Consider the following 17,688-nt stretch of genomic DNA (forward strand, 5'->3'; position numbering starts at 1 on the left):
AAAATATCTGGAGGAGGAAAAATCAAGAGTGTTACGGTCTGTTGGGGAGAATTCCCATCACAAGCAAGATAGATGGGAGAGGTTAGTCCTGGAAAGCAGAAAGGATAATTCTTCCTCTGAGGTAAAGGAGAAAAGGAAAAAAAAAAAAAAAAAAAAGCAGAGTAGTTTAAAAAACAATTCTTTGATACTTTCTATTAAGAAAAAATGAAAAAACTAACAGCAGCAATAGCAGTCTTTAAAGAAAAAAAAATTTTTTGCTTGTGAAATTTAGGAAATGTAATAAATCACCAAGGAACAATAATGTTACTTGGAATTCTAATTTTTAAGTGTCTTAATCTTATTAAGTACTTTCCCTTCTGGGCCCTCTCAGGATAAGCTACTGTGTTCAAAATTGCTGTAGGTTTTGGCCTGAGGACAAAATAAGGATGAACAGGGCTCTGATACCTTCTGGAAAGGCTGAGCCACACAAGTGTAGAGAAGTACTTTCTTAGAGAACATGAGATTACTATGACACTCACTTTTATCCAGCATTATTAAGATATATTGGGACTATGTTATACTGTGAGATGGGTCAAGGATATAGGGGTCAGAAATATGCCCTCCGTGGGTGGGGGGGCATGAGACTAGAGCCATGTATCCAGGAAGTCCATCTCAAAGAACCTTTGAAATAATATTATAGCTCTATCCTGATTCCCTAATTATTTTTTGCTTCAGCCTGTGATCCCGTGTGGGTGCTACATGAATGCCATGTTCCTTTGCAAATAGGCATTTCATCCATCTTTGGAAGTATATTTCTTTGGGAGTCCATGGTCTCCTTCTTACTAGATTTCTCTCGTCAATGACCATAACGTAAGTACTGTCATATATGAGAGGAAACAAAGAGCCCCTATGTATTCTTGCGTCATGTGCCGCCTATATTGAAATCGATTAATATGATGTGAGTTTGTTAGTACAAAGCAGACCACTCGAACTTGACTAAAGATAAAAAAAAAATTAAGACCCACTTGAAATTAACCAAAATGTGGATGAATTCCGAAAGAAGTCTATTCACACTTAAACATAAATTTGCCTGGAATCTGTGGTTCAACAAACCTAATAAAAACAGTGCTTTCTAAACTTTGCCTATACATCGAATCTTCTGTGGGGCTTTAAACAAATACTCTTGTCTGGGCTCTGCCCCAGAACAAATGTATCAAATTCTCAGGGGGCAGGACCTGGACATCGCTATCGTTACAAAACTCCTTCTGGTGATCCGAATGTGCAGCCAGAGTTGAGAAGCACTGATGTGCAGCTGTTGATTGCTCTGGTTTTCTTCAATTCCTACAAATAAAGCAACGTGATTTCCACCTGAGGGTATTCTTTCATGCTATTTCCTGTATCAGGAAGAGCCTTTAACTGCCACTCTTTTTTCATCCTTCATAATCTAGCTTAAGACTTCCTTCCCAAAGCCCAAAGAGGCCCTATTCAGTGCCTCCACTGAGTTACCCCAGGGTTCTTTCCCTTCGTGACAATTGTGCCTTCATCTGTATGTCTCCTGATCTAGACTACAAGCCTCTTGAGGATAGGCCCTAGGTCTACATCTTCCATCACTGTACTTGGCCGTCAACAATTGCTCAATCCAGATTGGTTAAATAAGTGAGTGAATTAATGTACTTCTCAGGTAATTCTGGATTACCAAACCCGAGAGGTACAAAGGAATGATTTTCACTTGGCCGTGACGCTGTGGTACAGGGGAAAGTAATATGGACCCGGAGTCTGAAAACCAGTGTGAATCACAAGTTTACTGCTCCGTATTCATGAAAGCTTTGTGAGATCGTTTCCTTATGTACATGAAATGAGGATAGTAGTGGCTGAATTTTTGATTTTCAAGTTTGTGGAGAGAATCACATAAAATAGTAAACATTCTGGTGATTCATTAATCTTTTAATTTGGTTTGATTATATTGTGTTACCTGAAACTGCTCTCTGTGACAGAGCAGAAATTCTTGAGTCCTCTCTAGTTTTGGTTCCTGAAGATGAGAACAAGGGTGGGAGGTGGCCTAAGTATGGTAGGCGTTGCAGCCGTGCTGGGGATGATACACTCTGAGAAGGGACTTTGAAACAGATGTACTCTTTTTTTTTAAGTTTATTTAAGAGAGAGAGAGAGAGAGAGAGAAAGTGTGAGTGGGGGAGGAGCAGTGAGCGAGAGAGAGGGAGGGAGAGAATCCCAAGTAGGCTCTGCACTGTCAGCCCTGAGGCCTCAAACCCAAGAATCGTGTGATCATGACCGGAGCAGAAACCAAGAGTTGGACGCTCAACCCACTGAGCCACCCAAGTGGCCTGAGACAGACATACTCTTAGATATAAGGCCTCCCTCATCTCTCGAGATGAAGCCTTGAGCTCCTTCTGAAAGCACTGGCTCCATTTCATCTTCAAGCCCCTATTTACTTGACTACATCTTAGAAAAGTCAATGTAAGGAGGTGTTGCTGGACTGCAGACTCTGTGAGGAGGGCTGGGATCTTCGTTTTGTTGATTCGTGTACCCATTGCTTACAGCAATATTTAGCACATCACAGATTCGCAGTAAATATTTGTTGAATGAATAAGAGCATAGGTTCTGAATGCTATCTGACCTTACGGTTCCTTTCTATGGAAATAAGTCAAGTGATATATATATATATATATATATATATATATATATATATATATTTATTTATTTATAAAAATAAATATATTTTATTTTTAAAATCAACATACAATAAAATTTACTTTTTTTGGAGTGCTAATGTAATTTAGCACCTATCCAGATTTGTGTGATTAGCACTGCAATCAGGATAAAGAACCATTCTATTACCCAAACACTTTCCTTTTTCTTTCTGCTATCTGCTGTGGGCCCCCCCCCCCCACCCCTTACTCCATTGCTTCCACCCCTGCCAGTAAGCATTGGTACTCACTGATCTCTTTACCATCACTAAAGTTTTGTACTTTCAAAATTGTTGTAGAGTACAGTAATTTTTTGTTGACAATGCCTCCTTTTAGCCAACATAGTGTCTTCGAGACTCATCTGAATCATATGTATCAACAGCTCATTCCTACTCCTGGCGGGGTAACATGCCCGTGAATGAATGTAGCATCCTTTAACTGTTCACTTATTAAAGGACACAGCGATTGTTTCCATATTTTGGCGATTTTGAATAGAGTTGCTATAAATATTCACATACAAATTTTTGTGTGAGTATAGTGTTTATTTTTCTAAGAGATATACCTAAGAGTAGAATTGCTGGGTTGGAGGCTATGTATATTCTTAACTTTATAAGGAACTTCCCCTTGTACAGAGTGGCTGTACAATTTTGCATTTCTGCAAGGAGCACATGAGACTTTCAGTTGCTCTGCACCCTTGTCTACACTTAGTATTGTCGGTTTTTTCCCGAAAGTTTTTCTAATTCACATTCAGATTAAATTTGAAATCATATTTTCAATTTGTGTTCTTTTAGTGGCTAATTTTATTAACCATCTTCATATATGCTTACTGGCCATTTATATTAATAGCTGCTAAAGTATCTGTTCAAGTATTTTGCCTATTTTGAATTGGGTTGTTGGTTTTTCTGTTGTTGAATTTTGAGAGTTCTTTATACATTCTGGATACAATCCTTTGTTGGATACGTGGTTTGCAAATGCCTTTTCCATGTCTGTAGCTTGCCTTTATTTCTTTCTTGCTTTCTTGTTGTCTTTCCTTCTTTGTATTTATTTATTTTTGAAAGAGAGAGAGGGAGTGAGAACAAGTGGGGGAGGGGCAGAGAAAGAGGGGGACAGAGGATCTGAAGTGGGCTCTACATGGACAGCAGAGAGCCTGATGTGGGGATCAAACTCATGAACAATGAGATCATGACCTGGGTCGAAGGCAGATGCCTAACCGACTGAGCCACCCAGGTCCTCCTGACTTTTTATTTTCTTAAAATGTCTTTCTCAGCACAAAAGTTTTGAATTTTGATTTATCATTTTTTTTAACGGATTGCACTTTTGAAATCGTATCTGTGAGCTCTCTTCACCTAATCCTAGGGCACAAGATTTTCTCTTATGTTTTTCCTTTGGAAAGAGGTAGAGTTTACATTTTACGTTTAGATTGATGATCCAATTTGGAGTTAGTTTTTGAATAAACTGTGAGGTGAACATTGAGGGTTTTTTTTTTTATTATTACTATTTTTTTCTTTTTATAGATGTGAATGTCTAGCTGTTCCAACAGCATTTGTTGAAAAGACTATTTTTTCGCCACTGAGTTGCCTTTAGCCCTTTGTCAAAACTCAGTTGGCCATGCATATGTCTTTCTATTTTAGTGATGTATTAGGTGGCTTGGTGGGAGGCCTCTGCCCAGCGTGTACCATTGTGTTCAATCTAAGCCACGAAGTAGAGGCATAATGGAGGGAAAATTAATTAGCCACCGTGGGAACAGAAGCATAGATAGAAAGTAGCTGAAGGCCCATAATACTGGAACTCAGAACAGGGAGCCATGGACAAGCTGGTCACTAGAGCTCAGTTAGTATATTCATTAGCATATATCATTATATAATATTTTACGTATTATTATATAAGAGGACTTCCGTGTGGATGTCAGAGCTCCAGTATGCGTGGCCAGTTTTAGACAATTCTCCACATGTTCCCCAAAGTCCTTAGGCCACCTTTCTCTCATGTGTAAGAAAAGAAAAGCAATTTTCAGGCACTGTTAATTATCCCAGACCATAGTGGCATATACTTTTAGTTAGTAATTTGAAAGTCCATTGTTACCTTGTTTCTATGGAAGAGTTATGAATCTGATATTTAAAAATGGTATATATATGACTTCTTTGCTTTTGACAGTTGGAGTTGGGTTTGCTCAACTTGCTCCCAACAATTTCCTGTTAGGTGTATCTCTACTCACTCAGCTAGCTTTTAAGGAATGAGTGCATCTATAAAATACATCCTAGATTTCAAGAACTTGGAATGGTCATTTCAGAATCACCACTTGGTGAGATGTTGAGGCACGTTTTAGATACGACATTTGTTCTTTTGGGTTTCTTGATTTTCAAAAAAATTTTTTTTTTTTACATTTATTTATTTTTGAGAGACAGACCACAGGTGGGGGAGGGGCAGAGAGAGAGAGAAGGAGACACAGAATCCGAAGCAGGCTCCAGGCTCTGAGCTGTCAGTACAGAGCCCAGCGTGGGGCTCGAACTCACAGACCATGAGATCATGACCTGAGCCGAAGTTGGATGCTTAACCGACTGAGCCACCCAGGCGCCCCAAGTTTCTTGATTTTCAAATAGCATAAGTGAGTATGAGTTGATTATAATGCATGCAAAATTGAACCTCAGGGAACCACCACAGTATGTTTCCAAGTGATTAATCGGCACAAAAACTAATTACCTGCAATTTGAAGATGCTTCTACTTAATATATCAGGGAAATTCATGAAATTATTTTAAATCAGAAAAATCTTTTGAAGTATTTTAAGTAATTAAAAACTGTTAAAGTGTCAAGTGGTCAAGATCAGTCAATCTTTCTTTCTCTTTCCCCTTCCTTCCTTCCTTCCTTCCTTCCTTCCTCCTTCTTTCCTTCCTTCCTTCCTTCCTTCCTTCCTTCCTTCCTCCCATCCATCCATCCTTCCTTTGGTCCTTCCTTCAGATCAATGAAATTGTCATTTTGTAACTTTATTTATAAACTAAATACAATTTCCAATAGGTGCAACACTAAACTCCCTAAATTGGACTCAGCTAGGAAATTTCCACAGATGTGTTAATTGGAGGTGTAGTAAGGATTTCTTTCTCTCCCTCTCTCTCTCTCCCTCTCTTGCTCTTTCTCTCCCTCTTATATATATATAAATATATATATATTTATGTATTTATAAAATATATATTTATAAAATTTATATATCTATAAAAAATATATTTATATTTTATAAATATAAAAATTTTATAAATATAAATATATATTTATATTTATAAATATAAAAATTTTATAAATATAAATATTTATAAAATATTATAAATTATTTTATATTATTAAATTATATTATATTATATAATATAAATATAATATATAATATATGTTTGTAAATATAAATATTTATAAAATATATTATAAAATATATTTATTTATTTTATAAATATATATTTTATAAATATATAGTTTTATAAATATATATTTTTATAAACATATTTTTATAAATATATATATTATATATATTTATGTATACATTTGTTTTAAGCTTTGCCTTATTGCGTGAGTTTTTTCACCATCCACTGCAGTTAATTACAGCAGTGGTTTCTGGTCTGATCCACTGCAATGTCAAAGTCATTTCAGAAAACTGCCGGAATCGAAAAAGCTTTAAACAGTCATGCAGGTCTTTAATTGTAAATTAGTTTTGACAGAACTCCGACGCAGAGTCTTGCCTGGTTCCAGAGCGATGCTAGCTGACAACCTCTCACTGCTCCAGGAGCAAAGGAACATGTGGAAGGAATTGTTCTTTTACATTTCACAGCTTGTCATTTCCTCCGCAGGGCAGCCCCTGACCCCTCTGAGAGATCCCGACACCCATAAGGGAAGTGTTCCCACTGATGTAAAGGAAGTAGAGACGCACTTTAACGCCGAGGAGGGAGGGAGAAGGGTGTGTCAAAGAGATCTGGGGAGCAGAGAGAGGAGATGGGCTTAAAACGTTTCCAGCAGGTTAGAATCCTGGCTGTGTTGCTTCCTTTCATGAGGGAAGGATGAAACATTATTTGGAAGGGTTCAAGAAATTCTGGAGGGTTTCAGGCTGCCTCTTTCAAATTCTTGTTTTGAGTGGAAATGGCAATAAAAATGAATGTGTCACGTGTGAACGATTGGAATAAAGGTTTGAGGGAAAAGTACAAATACGTGCTTGCTGCCCTATTCCAATATGTTTCTAATTACAGAGTGTGTGTGTATGAGACTGACAACCGCAGATTATAATTTGTGCTTTCGGGACATTTTACACCCTCAACGTTTTATTTGCTCTCATATATTCATCACGCTCGGTTTTTCCTCTGTACCTGGGCTGTTAAATAGCTTGGCGAGGAAACATAAAAAAAAAGGCAATTCACTTGTGTTATCATTCAAACTGATTTGTCATTCTTCCCACTCAGTTGACTTGGGCCATTTCAAAACTCTTCAAGTTATTGATATTTTAAGAATCACTAATAAAGTCATTTTTGGAAACACTTTTTGTACTTTTTGAAATAATTGAAAGGATACTTACTTTCCTGAATGTGGTTGTTCATGCAGAGGTAATAAGTACTGACTCCTCCCTCCACACACACACTGTTTTGTGGATGTGTGTGTGTGTGTGTGGATGTGTGTGTGTGCGCGCGTGTGTGTTTTGTAGTCTATGGGTTGACAAATGCAAGCATGCCTTGTCTGTTCAGCAACTGCTCAAACAAATGAACTATCCATGAAAATAATCTGATTTTTCCCTGATGAAATCTCTCTTATTTAATCTGTGGATACTCAGTGCCTCAGTATTAGACAAATACCCTTGCAAAACGATATCGCAGGAGTGCATGTTGACAACAAATACTGTCATAGTTCTGGACTAAATACGAACCACCACCATCGACCTAGCAGTTTGGGAAATTTTGAACCTTTCCAGAAAGGCTTGGGAGCATTTTTTAAGGAAAGAAGGGTCGCTGTAGACCTGGGATAAAACAAACTTGTCTTTGGCCCCACTCTTCAACTGAGCATTCCAGAAGTACCCAACGCTAAATGCACAGTTTGGACAAGTTGAAAATAAGGACCTGTGGGGATAACATGTACTAAATGAATTATCAAAGAAACCATGGCCGAGGAGAATTTGCACCTCAGACATGACAAAGCAGCGGGCTTTCCGACATGACTTTACAACTGCTCTCCTTGATAGGACTGATTTTAACTACAGCCTCTTTCATTTTTCTTTTTTTCAGTATTATTTTATTGTGGTCACAATATAACATGAGATGCACCCTCTTAACCAATGTTTAAGGGTGCAATACGGTATTGTTAATCATGTGGCTGATGTACTACAGCAAACTTCTAGAATGTACTAATCTTGCATAATTGAAACTTTCTGCCCATTGATGAGGGGCTCCCTATTTTCCCTTCCCTCCCCAGCCCCTGGCGTCTACTCTGATTCCCTGAGTTTGACAACTTGCAACTCTTCCTGGGAGTGCAATCATGAGTAGACATTTTTCCAAAGAAGACGTACTATAGGCTCTTTCTCTAAGTACTCTGCAGGGAGCACTGCCTTTGGTCTAGTACTGTGCTTTTTAAACTGGTAAGACCACATATGAAAATGAAAAGTAAACACTATTGTGAGTCATCCCAGGAATAAATGAGTTCATTAACTCTTTCTAAACGTGAGTCTGGCTTTGAACACTTTAATGGTCTGACTCATTTAGTGCACCTTGTTCCAGTGTCTAACTTCTTATGAACATACAGTTGACTTCGTTCCAAGTGGAAATAAGTTAGAATAAAAAAGACCAGAAAGGGGAAGTAATTAATTTTATCCAGAATGTTCCACTTGGTCTAATTAGATGATCCATATGGAATAAGAAACAGGAAATAAAAATTAGAAAATAGGATTTTGAGTGAAACAATATTTCCCTCAGCCAGTCTTTTGGAAGTCTCCTTATTTCTTAGAGAAATCAGTCTGTTCTTGAATGCGGACACCTTGGCAATGAGTGATAGAAGAACTTGGCACTTTGTAACACCATACTTAACACGTGGTCTTTGAGTATTTTGCACTACTAGAAGCCAGCGAGTTTGACCCACTTTTATTTGCAAAACCTTTTTTTGGTTAAGATTATTTGCCATAACTTGTTAAATGACCACTAGACCTTAACTATTTCGGTAGGGCCTTGAGCAGTTAGAAGTTGGTAGGTTTGAAGCTCTCGTGAAAAAAAAAAATCCTGCAATGGTTTCGACGTGCATAGACATAAACATAGAGAAGGCATGATGCTAGTTTTAAAGGCACTGATGGTTCCTGGAGTGCAGTGAAGAGACATAGGTTGTGAAAACATGATTTAGTGAAAAGCAATGCAGAGCCCAAACCACAAATATCTTTGCCCATTTTATCCACCCTGTCTTTTCAAACAAATTCTCTTTAGTTAGTTTCCTTATGGTTAGGCCGGTGTATTGTTTTTATCAGCAAGCATGTCTTCTCCGGCGTTAAGATGTTATCAATCACACATGCGCATACACATGCATGTGTAAATTCACATAAAACTTCCTAAGGTCAAGTATTTAAAAAGTGTCATCATTTTTTTTTTTAAAACACTATATCATTTTTTAAACCATAATTAATAGCATTTCCTTTACCTCACACAGACTTATACTAAGACATCTTTTTTTTTCACCTTTTCAGACTTGCAGAAATTAAGCATCATGCGTGTGAATAATTACCCTCAAATAAAGTTTTAACGAAGTGTAGTGAGTTAGTCGTTGGAGAGACGAGGAGTTCGTCATTTTCCCCCCGTAACACGTCATGCTGGAGAAAACCAATAGTTCTTGAATTTGTGGTTTGCAAACACATCCTCTCGGTCTGCACCTTGCCTTTTCAGCCTCTCAACAGGGTCTTTCATTAAGTAGAGACTTTGAATCTTAATGAAGTTCAATTTATCAATCTCCTTTTATGGTTCAGCCTTTTAGTGTCAAGTCTAAGAACTCCGTGTCTAGCTTAAGACCCTAGATATTTTCTCCGTTTTTTTTTTTTCAAAAAGATGATCTATTTTAAGTTATTTTTAATATAAGGAATGGGGTTTAGGTCAATTTTTATTTTATTTTATAATTATTATTATTATTTTTGGAATAGATGTTTAATTTCTTCAACACCATTTGTCAAAAAGGATATCTTTCCTCCAATGAGGTGGTTTTGCACCTTTCTTAAAAATCAGCCATGGAGAGGCACCTGGGTGGCTCAGTTGGTTAAGCGTCCCACTTTGGCTCAGGTCATGATCTCACAGTCCATGGGTTTGAGCCCTGAGTCAGGTTCTGTGTTGATAGTTCAGACCCTGGAGCCCTGCTTTGGATCCTGTGTCTCCCTCTCTTTCTGTTCCTCCTTCTCTCTCAAAAATAAATAAATATTAAAAAAAATCAGCCATTGAGCATATTTCTTGAACTTTTTCTTCCTTCTCTATTCTAGTCCATTGATTTATGTGCTTATCTCAAGGCCGCACAGAAATGAATACTGTAGCCATATAGAAAAGCTATGGAATTGTTTTCACACACTGTTGGATTCAATCTACTAATAGTTTGTTGAGGAGTTTTTAAGCTCCTGAGAGATATTGGTCTGTACTTTTGTTCTTATGCACTTTGTCTTGTTTTGGTGTCAGGGTTCAAATGGCCTCATTACATGATTAGAAAGTGTTCGCTCCTCTATTTTCTAGAGGAGATTAAATAAAATTTGTGTTAATTCTCCTGTATATTTTTGTAGGATTGTACAGGGAAACTATCTGGGCCTAGAGTTTCAAAATTGTGAATTCAGTTAATTTAATGGTTACAGGACTATTCAGATGATCTCTTTCACCTGGAATGAATTTTGGTTACTTTTAGTATTTGAGGAGTTGATCTATTTCTTCTAAGTTGTTGGACGTATGAACATTAGTTATTCAAAGCATTTCTTTTTCTTTTTTGTGACTGCAGTATCTGTAATAATATTCTGCTTAATTTCTAATATTAGTGAGTTGTTTCTTTTCTCTGTCTTTGCCAGGTTTGCTAGAGGTGTATTAATTTAATCAATTTTTTTTTGGAAATTCAATTCAGTTTCACTGCTTTCTATTCTAATCATTATTATTTTCTTCCATCAACTTGTTTTATTTTATTTTGTTCTTGTTTTTTCTAGGTTCTTGAGATAAGATCTTAGATTATTGATTTTTTCCCTTTCCTGATGTAAACATTTAGTGCTATAGCTTTCCCTCTCAGTATTACTTTAGCTGAATCTCACAAATGCTGATCTTCATTTTTATTCAGTTCTATTTTTTATTGCCTCTGAGGTTTCTTCTTTGACCCACAGATAATTTAGAAGTGTGTTCAATTTCCAAGGGCTTAAAGGGTTCCTCTTGTCTTTCTGTTATTGATCACTGGTCTGATTTCATGATGATCAGAAGAATTATTCTACATGATTGCAGTTATTTTCAGTTTGATGAAGTTTCTTTTATGGCCCAGGATATATTTGTGAATGACCCATAGGCACCCGAAAAAAATGTATATTGAGCTGTTGTTGGGTATAGCGTACATGTTTCAGTTGATATTGTGTGTTGATTGTGTGGGTCCGATTTTCTATATCCTTGTTGAGTTTATGTCTAGCAGTGCTATCATTTGATGAGAGGGGAGTGTTGAAATCCTTAACTATAATTGGGAAGTTTTCTATTTCTTTTTCAGCTCTATCAGTTTTCACTTCACGTATTTTGCGTCTTTGCTGTTTGGTGCACGTGTATTTAAGTGTCATATTTTATAAGTAGATGGATCATTTAATTATTATATAATCCTCCTCTCTGACAATTGTCTTTGCAGTGAGCTCTGTTTTCTCTGATATTTTATCTGATATTAATTATCTATTTTATACGATGTTAAGATAGACAATCTCATTTTTTAAAAATTAATGTCTGCATGATATGTTTTTTTCATTTTTCTTTTTGCTTTTAATCTACGTCATTGAATTTGGTGACTTATCACAGTTTCCTGGTATCGGTATTTTACCTGTTTGAGTCAAGTGCAGACACCTTACTCACATTTAAGTCCCTTTACCTTCCACACTTTTAAATATAATCGTCTTGAATAACACATGGTGTTATAAGTATTGTCTTAATCACTAAATATGATTTATAACACTCACAAGGGAAAGAAGAGTGTATACTCTCATTTGGTGATCACTCCATTTTCCTTTTTTTCCTTCCAGATGCTTCAAGATTCCTTCTTTTATCATGTCCTTTATCATTTCATGTTTGCAGAACTTCCTTTAGCCATTCTTTAAAGATATGTCTTCTGGTGACCGATTCTTTCAGCTTTCCTTCCTGCATCTGAAAGTGTATTTTCTTTCATTCCTGAAGTGTAGTCACTGAATATAGAATTTGTGGTTGGTAGTATGTATTTCTCTATCAGCCCTTGAAAAATGCTGTGTTGTTTTGGTGTGCACTATTCAGTTTGTGCATCTGGGGCTCCCACCGGACCCTGCCAGTAACCTCTGAGAGGACAGAAGGAGCTTCCCCAGGCCTGGCCACCCGGTGCTCTGGGTGGGGAAGGGAGTCTCCTGCCTCAGGATGTTAAGAGGCTTCCTCGCCTAGCCACAGTAGCAACAGGATCCACCTGCTACTGCCACTCAGCTACCTGTTGTGTCTTGGTCGGGAGGGCTGTCTCAAGCTGCAGGGGAGGAGAACGTATCCCCTGGATGCTCATTCCAGTCTGGCTGCTGGTTTACCCTCCTCTCCAATGCTACCGGACCCACTTGATGGTGTTGGAGGGACTTCTTTCTGAAAGGTAGGTAAATGAGTCTACCTTCACCGCTATCTGCTGTTAGGACGGCTTTGAAGATGCTGGGTCTGGGTCTTCTGTTGGATGGTTGGTGGATGGGATTAAGTTGCCTTGTCCTACATTGGTGCTCTGATTCCGGGGTCTGTAATCACTTCTCCTTCCTCAGTATACTTTCAGAATTCTCCCTTGTCTGCCTCTTACATTATTTCCGGCATCTACAGTTATATTTAGAAGGAAGGGGAAGGGAGAGATGAGTCTAAGCCCTCTGGTTCTAAACAGAAGTCTCTTCTTATTGTTTAAGGTCCCAGAGCATTTAAAAAGTTTCTTAGCATTTCATTTAGGTTTTGAAAAATATGGAAGTAGAAAAATGTTTGTTTTTTTTTTTTTAATTTTTTTTTGACGTTTATTTATTTTTGAGACAGAGAGAGACAGAGCATGAACAGGGGAGGAGCAGAGAGAGAGGGAGACACAGAATTTGAAACAGGCTCCAGGCTCTGAGCTGTCAGCACAGAGCCCGACGCGGGGCTCGAACTCACGGACCATGAGATCATGACCTGAGCCGAAGTCGGACGCTCAACCGACCAAGCCACCCAGGCGCCCCAGTAGAAAAATGTTTTTAATTGTGGTAAAAATAGAGATCGCTGGAAATTTACCCTTTTAACCACTTAGGAAGTGTAGACGTCAGTGACATTTAGTACACGGACAGTGTTCCACAACCACCACCACCATCCATCTCTAGAAATTTGTCATCTTCCCAAACTGCAACTCTGTCCCCATTAAATACTAACTCCCCTTTTCTTCCCTCTCCCAGCTCTGGGCAAGCACCATACTAATTTCTGTGCCTACGAATTCGACTATCAGGTCTCTCACATAAGTAGAATTGTAAAGTATTTGTTCTTTTGTGACTCGTTAAATATACCTAGCATAATGCCCTCATAAAAAGTGGCAAAATTTGAATTGGCAAAATGTATTAGTCATTGAAATGTTTTAAAACATTGAGGAGGAAAGTTTTAAATTCGTAGCTAACTTGGGACTTTGAAACCTGTAAAGTCTGAGATGTAGTATGAACTCAACAGTGTGGCTATCACTATTATTTTCTTCAGTATTTTGTTGTTCCTTTCCTCCTTAGCATGAATAACTAAAAGTCAGCAGTTAGGGTGTGGAGTCAAAGCTCTGTTTTTGTTCCTTTTTGAGACAACTAGCCATAATCCCTGTCTATTACCAGAAATGCACCAATGAAGGAATCAGTAGAATTCAGATCAGTGCAGATTTAGTGGGGGGGGGGGGGGGGCGGGGATAGACCTTCAATATGGGAGTCAGAGAGGCTTAAAGTCATACCTTGACTCTGACATTTAATGTCCTTTGTCAAATTCCTTAAACTCTGAATCTTTGTATCTTCACCTTTAAAGGGGAGGTAACAGGCCCTATTTGGAGATTAGTGAAAATTCATGGTAAGAGTTATAAACATATAATAGGTGCTCACAAAATCACCCCTGTTTTGTTGAGTTGATTATCATAATATTAGATACATCCTTGAGTACGTCTATATCCTGCTTAATTGTGGTATCGGGCAATGACTTTATTCTCCCCTGTAATTTTCATTCAGCACTAGAGACTTACTAATGGGCAAAATAATTTACTCTTCTAAATAAATTTGGATGTTCTAAGTTCAACGAAAGTGTTCATTGATGATAACCAAAGAACACTCATGAGAAACATATTAAAATATGTCTGAACTCTTTCACTGTGCTTAAGATGTTGAGTTTCATATTTTTAAGAATAATGAAAAAAAGATGCTTCCATGAAAAAGGTAAAATCTTCTCTTTGTTTAATGTTTATTTATTTGTGAGAGAGACAGGGACAGAATGCGAGTGGGTTAGGGGCAGAGAGAGAGGGAGACACAGAATCCGAAGCAGGCTCCAGGCTCTAAGCTGTCAGCACAGAGCCCGATGTGGGGTTCCAACCCACAAGCCGCGAGATCATGACCTGAGCCGAAGTCAGACGCTCAACCAACTGAGCCACCCAGGCGCCCCAAAAGGTAAAATCTTCTTAAGCATGGCAGAAATGGGTGATGCTTAAACATTGTTCTTAGAAAGAATAACCCAATGTCTTCCTGCTCTTACATTACGATAATATTTTATTAGGCAAGGCCTGCGTGCATCAATCTATTTTTATCCTGCAAGCAAAATACTCAGAGATTTCTGCTGGATGGATACTGTGGCAGAAATATTTGCAGTTCTGTGCCAGCAATAAAGTTAATCAAATAGCTTGAATTAAATAAGTAGCATATGCAAATCTGTTTTTATAAACTGAAAAATACTGGATAAAGCATAACGTGTTATTGCCAGTCAACTAATTGCTGAGTTTCAGAAGGGGTACCCAAGTGTCATGTGGTTCCCTGTGGACAGATTGTGGTTTAATGGTTTGGACAGAAGTGAAAGTAAGGATAGTTTTGTTGCATTTCTGCTGCCAATAATGTCAAAACATCCCCAAATATGAAACCATTAAGCTTCTTAACACTTGTAAGAAACCAATTCATAACATATTAGGTACCCGTCACCTGTTACCGAGCACTTTGGACTTTGGAGGGAATAATCCCGGCCAAACCCAAGCTCCAATTTTTTGATACTTGCCCTTTGTCAGCGCTCAGATTTAAAGATCCATGTGTCCGTTAGTTCTTCCTGTGAAGAAAAGATAAGAGAATTTCTTGTGTCTTGACATGATGACAAACATTTGTTTATTCATGTCTGCGGCATCCAAGAAGTCACTGCTTCTAGGTTTAAACCATGCTGCTGGCAGAGAACGTTGTCAACTCATTCCCTGAATTTATGTAATTTCTGGTTTGTTCATTGTATCCTCCAATAGATATTGGACTATCACTCTAAAAGTGGTTGAAACATTTCTGTTTCCTAACTGGAACCTAGATATTAAAAAATCACGTTTCAAAAATTGGGGGCATCAATTTCTAATGTAGAAACACAATGCTAAGGCCATGGTCTATGGCTGCAGCCAGGGTCACTGCAACACGTCATCGAGAATTCATACTTTGGTGCTTATTTTGGCCTTTAGACTGTTCATTGGTACTATGAACTAGATTATGTGCTTTTAACTGTCAGTTCTCTGAATGCATTTCAAGTCCATTTACTAAAATAGTCACTGTTAAGCGGTATATTTGGACAGAGTTGACACCTTTGACATTTTCTAAAATGGCAAAAATAACTGTATTTAAGGGTATGATTTATGAATGTCGTGTGCCTACAGAACTTTCACCTGATTATGGTTTTCACGTAAGCTTCTGGGACTCTTTCTACAAACTGCTGAAAGACAACTAATTAATGCCGTGTGATCAGATATTGAACACAGACAGACACACGTACAGAAACACATAAAAACATGATATCAGTCCAAAACCTATGATCTTGTTGCTTCTTAGAATCGCCTTTGTCTAACAAGAGAATGATTGAGGCCACAACAGAGACAGAAGAAGGAAAGGAGAGAGAGGGGGAGATTGATAGTTATAGAACTGCCTTTATGAAACACATATGCTTTGGTATAAATAAGGAAAGCAACTTGCAATGATTAAAAAGTATTTCGAATCCTTAGTTGTCTTCTAGATTGCTGGCCTCTATTAAAAACTTCTTAAAATAATAGATAGCTTTAATTCTTCAAGCCAAAGAAAAATTATATCATCTTAAAGATTTTCTATACTTATTACATAGATGTGACTTGACTATGGGGGGAAAAAAAGCAAAAATCTCTTGTATTGCAAGTTTTAAATGTACCAGGCTAAGGTTTACTTAATTAGAACCTCGAGGCAATAAAGGAGCCCTTTTAAAAATTCTGTGATTCTTAATATGCTAAATAATGCAAAGCTTCGACTCTTCAAGCATGAGACACACATCTGGCAGCTTACCATTTAAATTACAGGGGGAAAATATTCCTCACTTCAGTAGTAATTTTCTCAAAGAAAAAAATAGAAAATGTATCATAACTAAATTTAATTTCTTTTTAGATTTCCATCCGGTCTAATTGCAGACATCTTTCTAGTTTCTTTGCATTTATATTTTTTTACCCATATTTCCTGTACATTTTATTAATGTTTAATTTGAGATGCTTCTCGCTGTTAGAGCTCTTGAAAAATTGGGGTGTATTTTACTTAGTAAATTGTTTTGAGAAATCTATCTGATCTCAAGTAATTAAGACAATGGTCTAGAAAATAAAAGGGATTGGAATTTCAGAGACACACAAAAATATTACTGACAAAAAGGCAACATTTTTCAGTTAGTTCCACTTTCAAGCTTTAATTTTTTTAGTATTAATGTTTTCTCTGTTTTGTCATTTTCTGGCTGTTTGTCATACAAAAGTTATTATAAGCAGCATTCTTTCTTTGTATTTCTCCAAAGGATAGTGTCAGATCCTTGATTAATTTTACAAAGGTCATTTGGAAAAACCATTAAAAATATGCCAAGTAAAAAAGATTAGTGCAACAGGGAAAACACACTTTTATAAACATATGCATTTATATATAGATAGGGTACTGTAACATACAGTTTTGACAAGTGTTTTTTTTTCCCTTTGTGCACCTCATACATTATTAAAAAATATGCCTGTTCCATTTATTTTTTTCTAGGTGATCCCAGCTGACACATTCCAAAGGCATCAGCGGGTTACTATTACTTGTAAATATTTTGTCTTTTTTCTCAATGTAAGAGGATCTGATAATTAAGTTGAGTAGTAGTTCCATAAAATAAAGTGAACTTTTTAAATAATTAACCTGTATTTGTATTACGAAAACATAAGCGTGGGTGCTAGCTTGCCCATGACAATAAATATATCCAATTATACTTTTTAATTAAAAACTTAAACAATATTGAAACTTCCAATTTTGGCTCTGACAGAGTAGTTGGTATCAGACTAGCTCTTCTGTTAGAATCAATTATTAAACTGGAGAGAATGTATGAAACAGCTGTTCTGGGCATTGGCCATCAGGAAGCACCAGACTTCCTGATCCTTGAGAGAAGAGAACATTTTAAGGCAAACTCTGGATTTCTACCTGGGCTCAGTGTCCTGACAGTACAGCAGGGAGGTAGAATCCCAGCAGAGTCTCCCTGAGCTGAGGAGACAGAGCTTGGCCTGCAGGACAGCGGAAGCGGCTGGGGTCTGCAAAGTAGAACGCAGAACAGGGAGATAAGAATTCAGTATAGGAAATCCACCATGAA

At 37.4% G+C, this 17,688-nt stretch overlaps 1 protein-coding gene and 1 long non-coding RNA gene across 2 annotated transcripts in view; both read left to right on the plus strand.

Moving 5' to 3' along the window:
• Nucleotides 1-17,688, plus strand: part of LOC109249552 (uncharacterized) — a 276,220-nt gene that overhangs the window by 175,095 nt on the left and 83,437 nt on the right. The gene's annotated exons all lie outside the window — the stretch shown is intronic.
• The window catches only part of LOC128777722 (uncharacterized), a 48,048-nt gene that overhangs the window by 5,403 nt on the left and 24,957 nt on the right, over nt 1-17,688 (plus strand). The window contains exon 2 of the long non-coding RNA XR_008423054.1: nt 715-849. This is a non-coding gene — a long non-coding RNA (uncharacterized LOC128777722). The remainder of the gene's footprint in view (nt 1-714; nt 850-17,688) is intronic.

Source organism: Panthera pardus, unplaced genomic scaffold (assembly GCF_024362965.1).
Source record: "Panthera pardus isolate Hobbes unplaced genomic scaffold, ASM2436296v1 HiC_scaffold_17, whole genome shotgun sequence".
Lineage (NCBI taxonomy): Eukaryota > Metazoa > Chordata > Mammalia > Carnivora > Felidae > Panthera > Panthera pardus.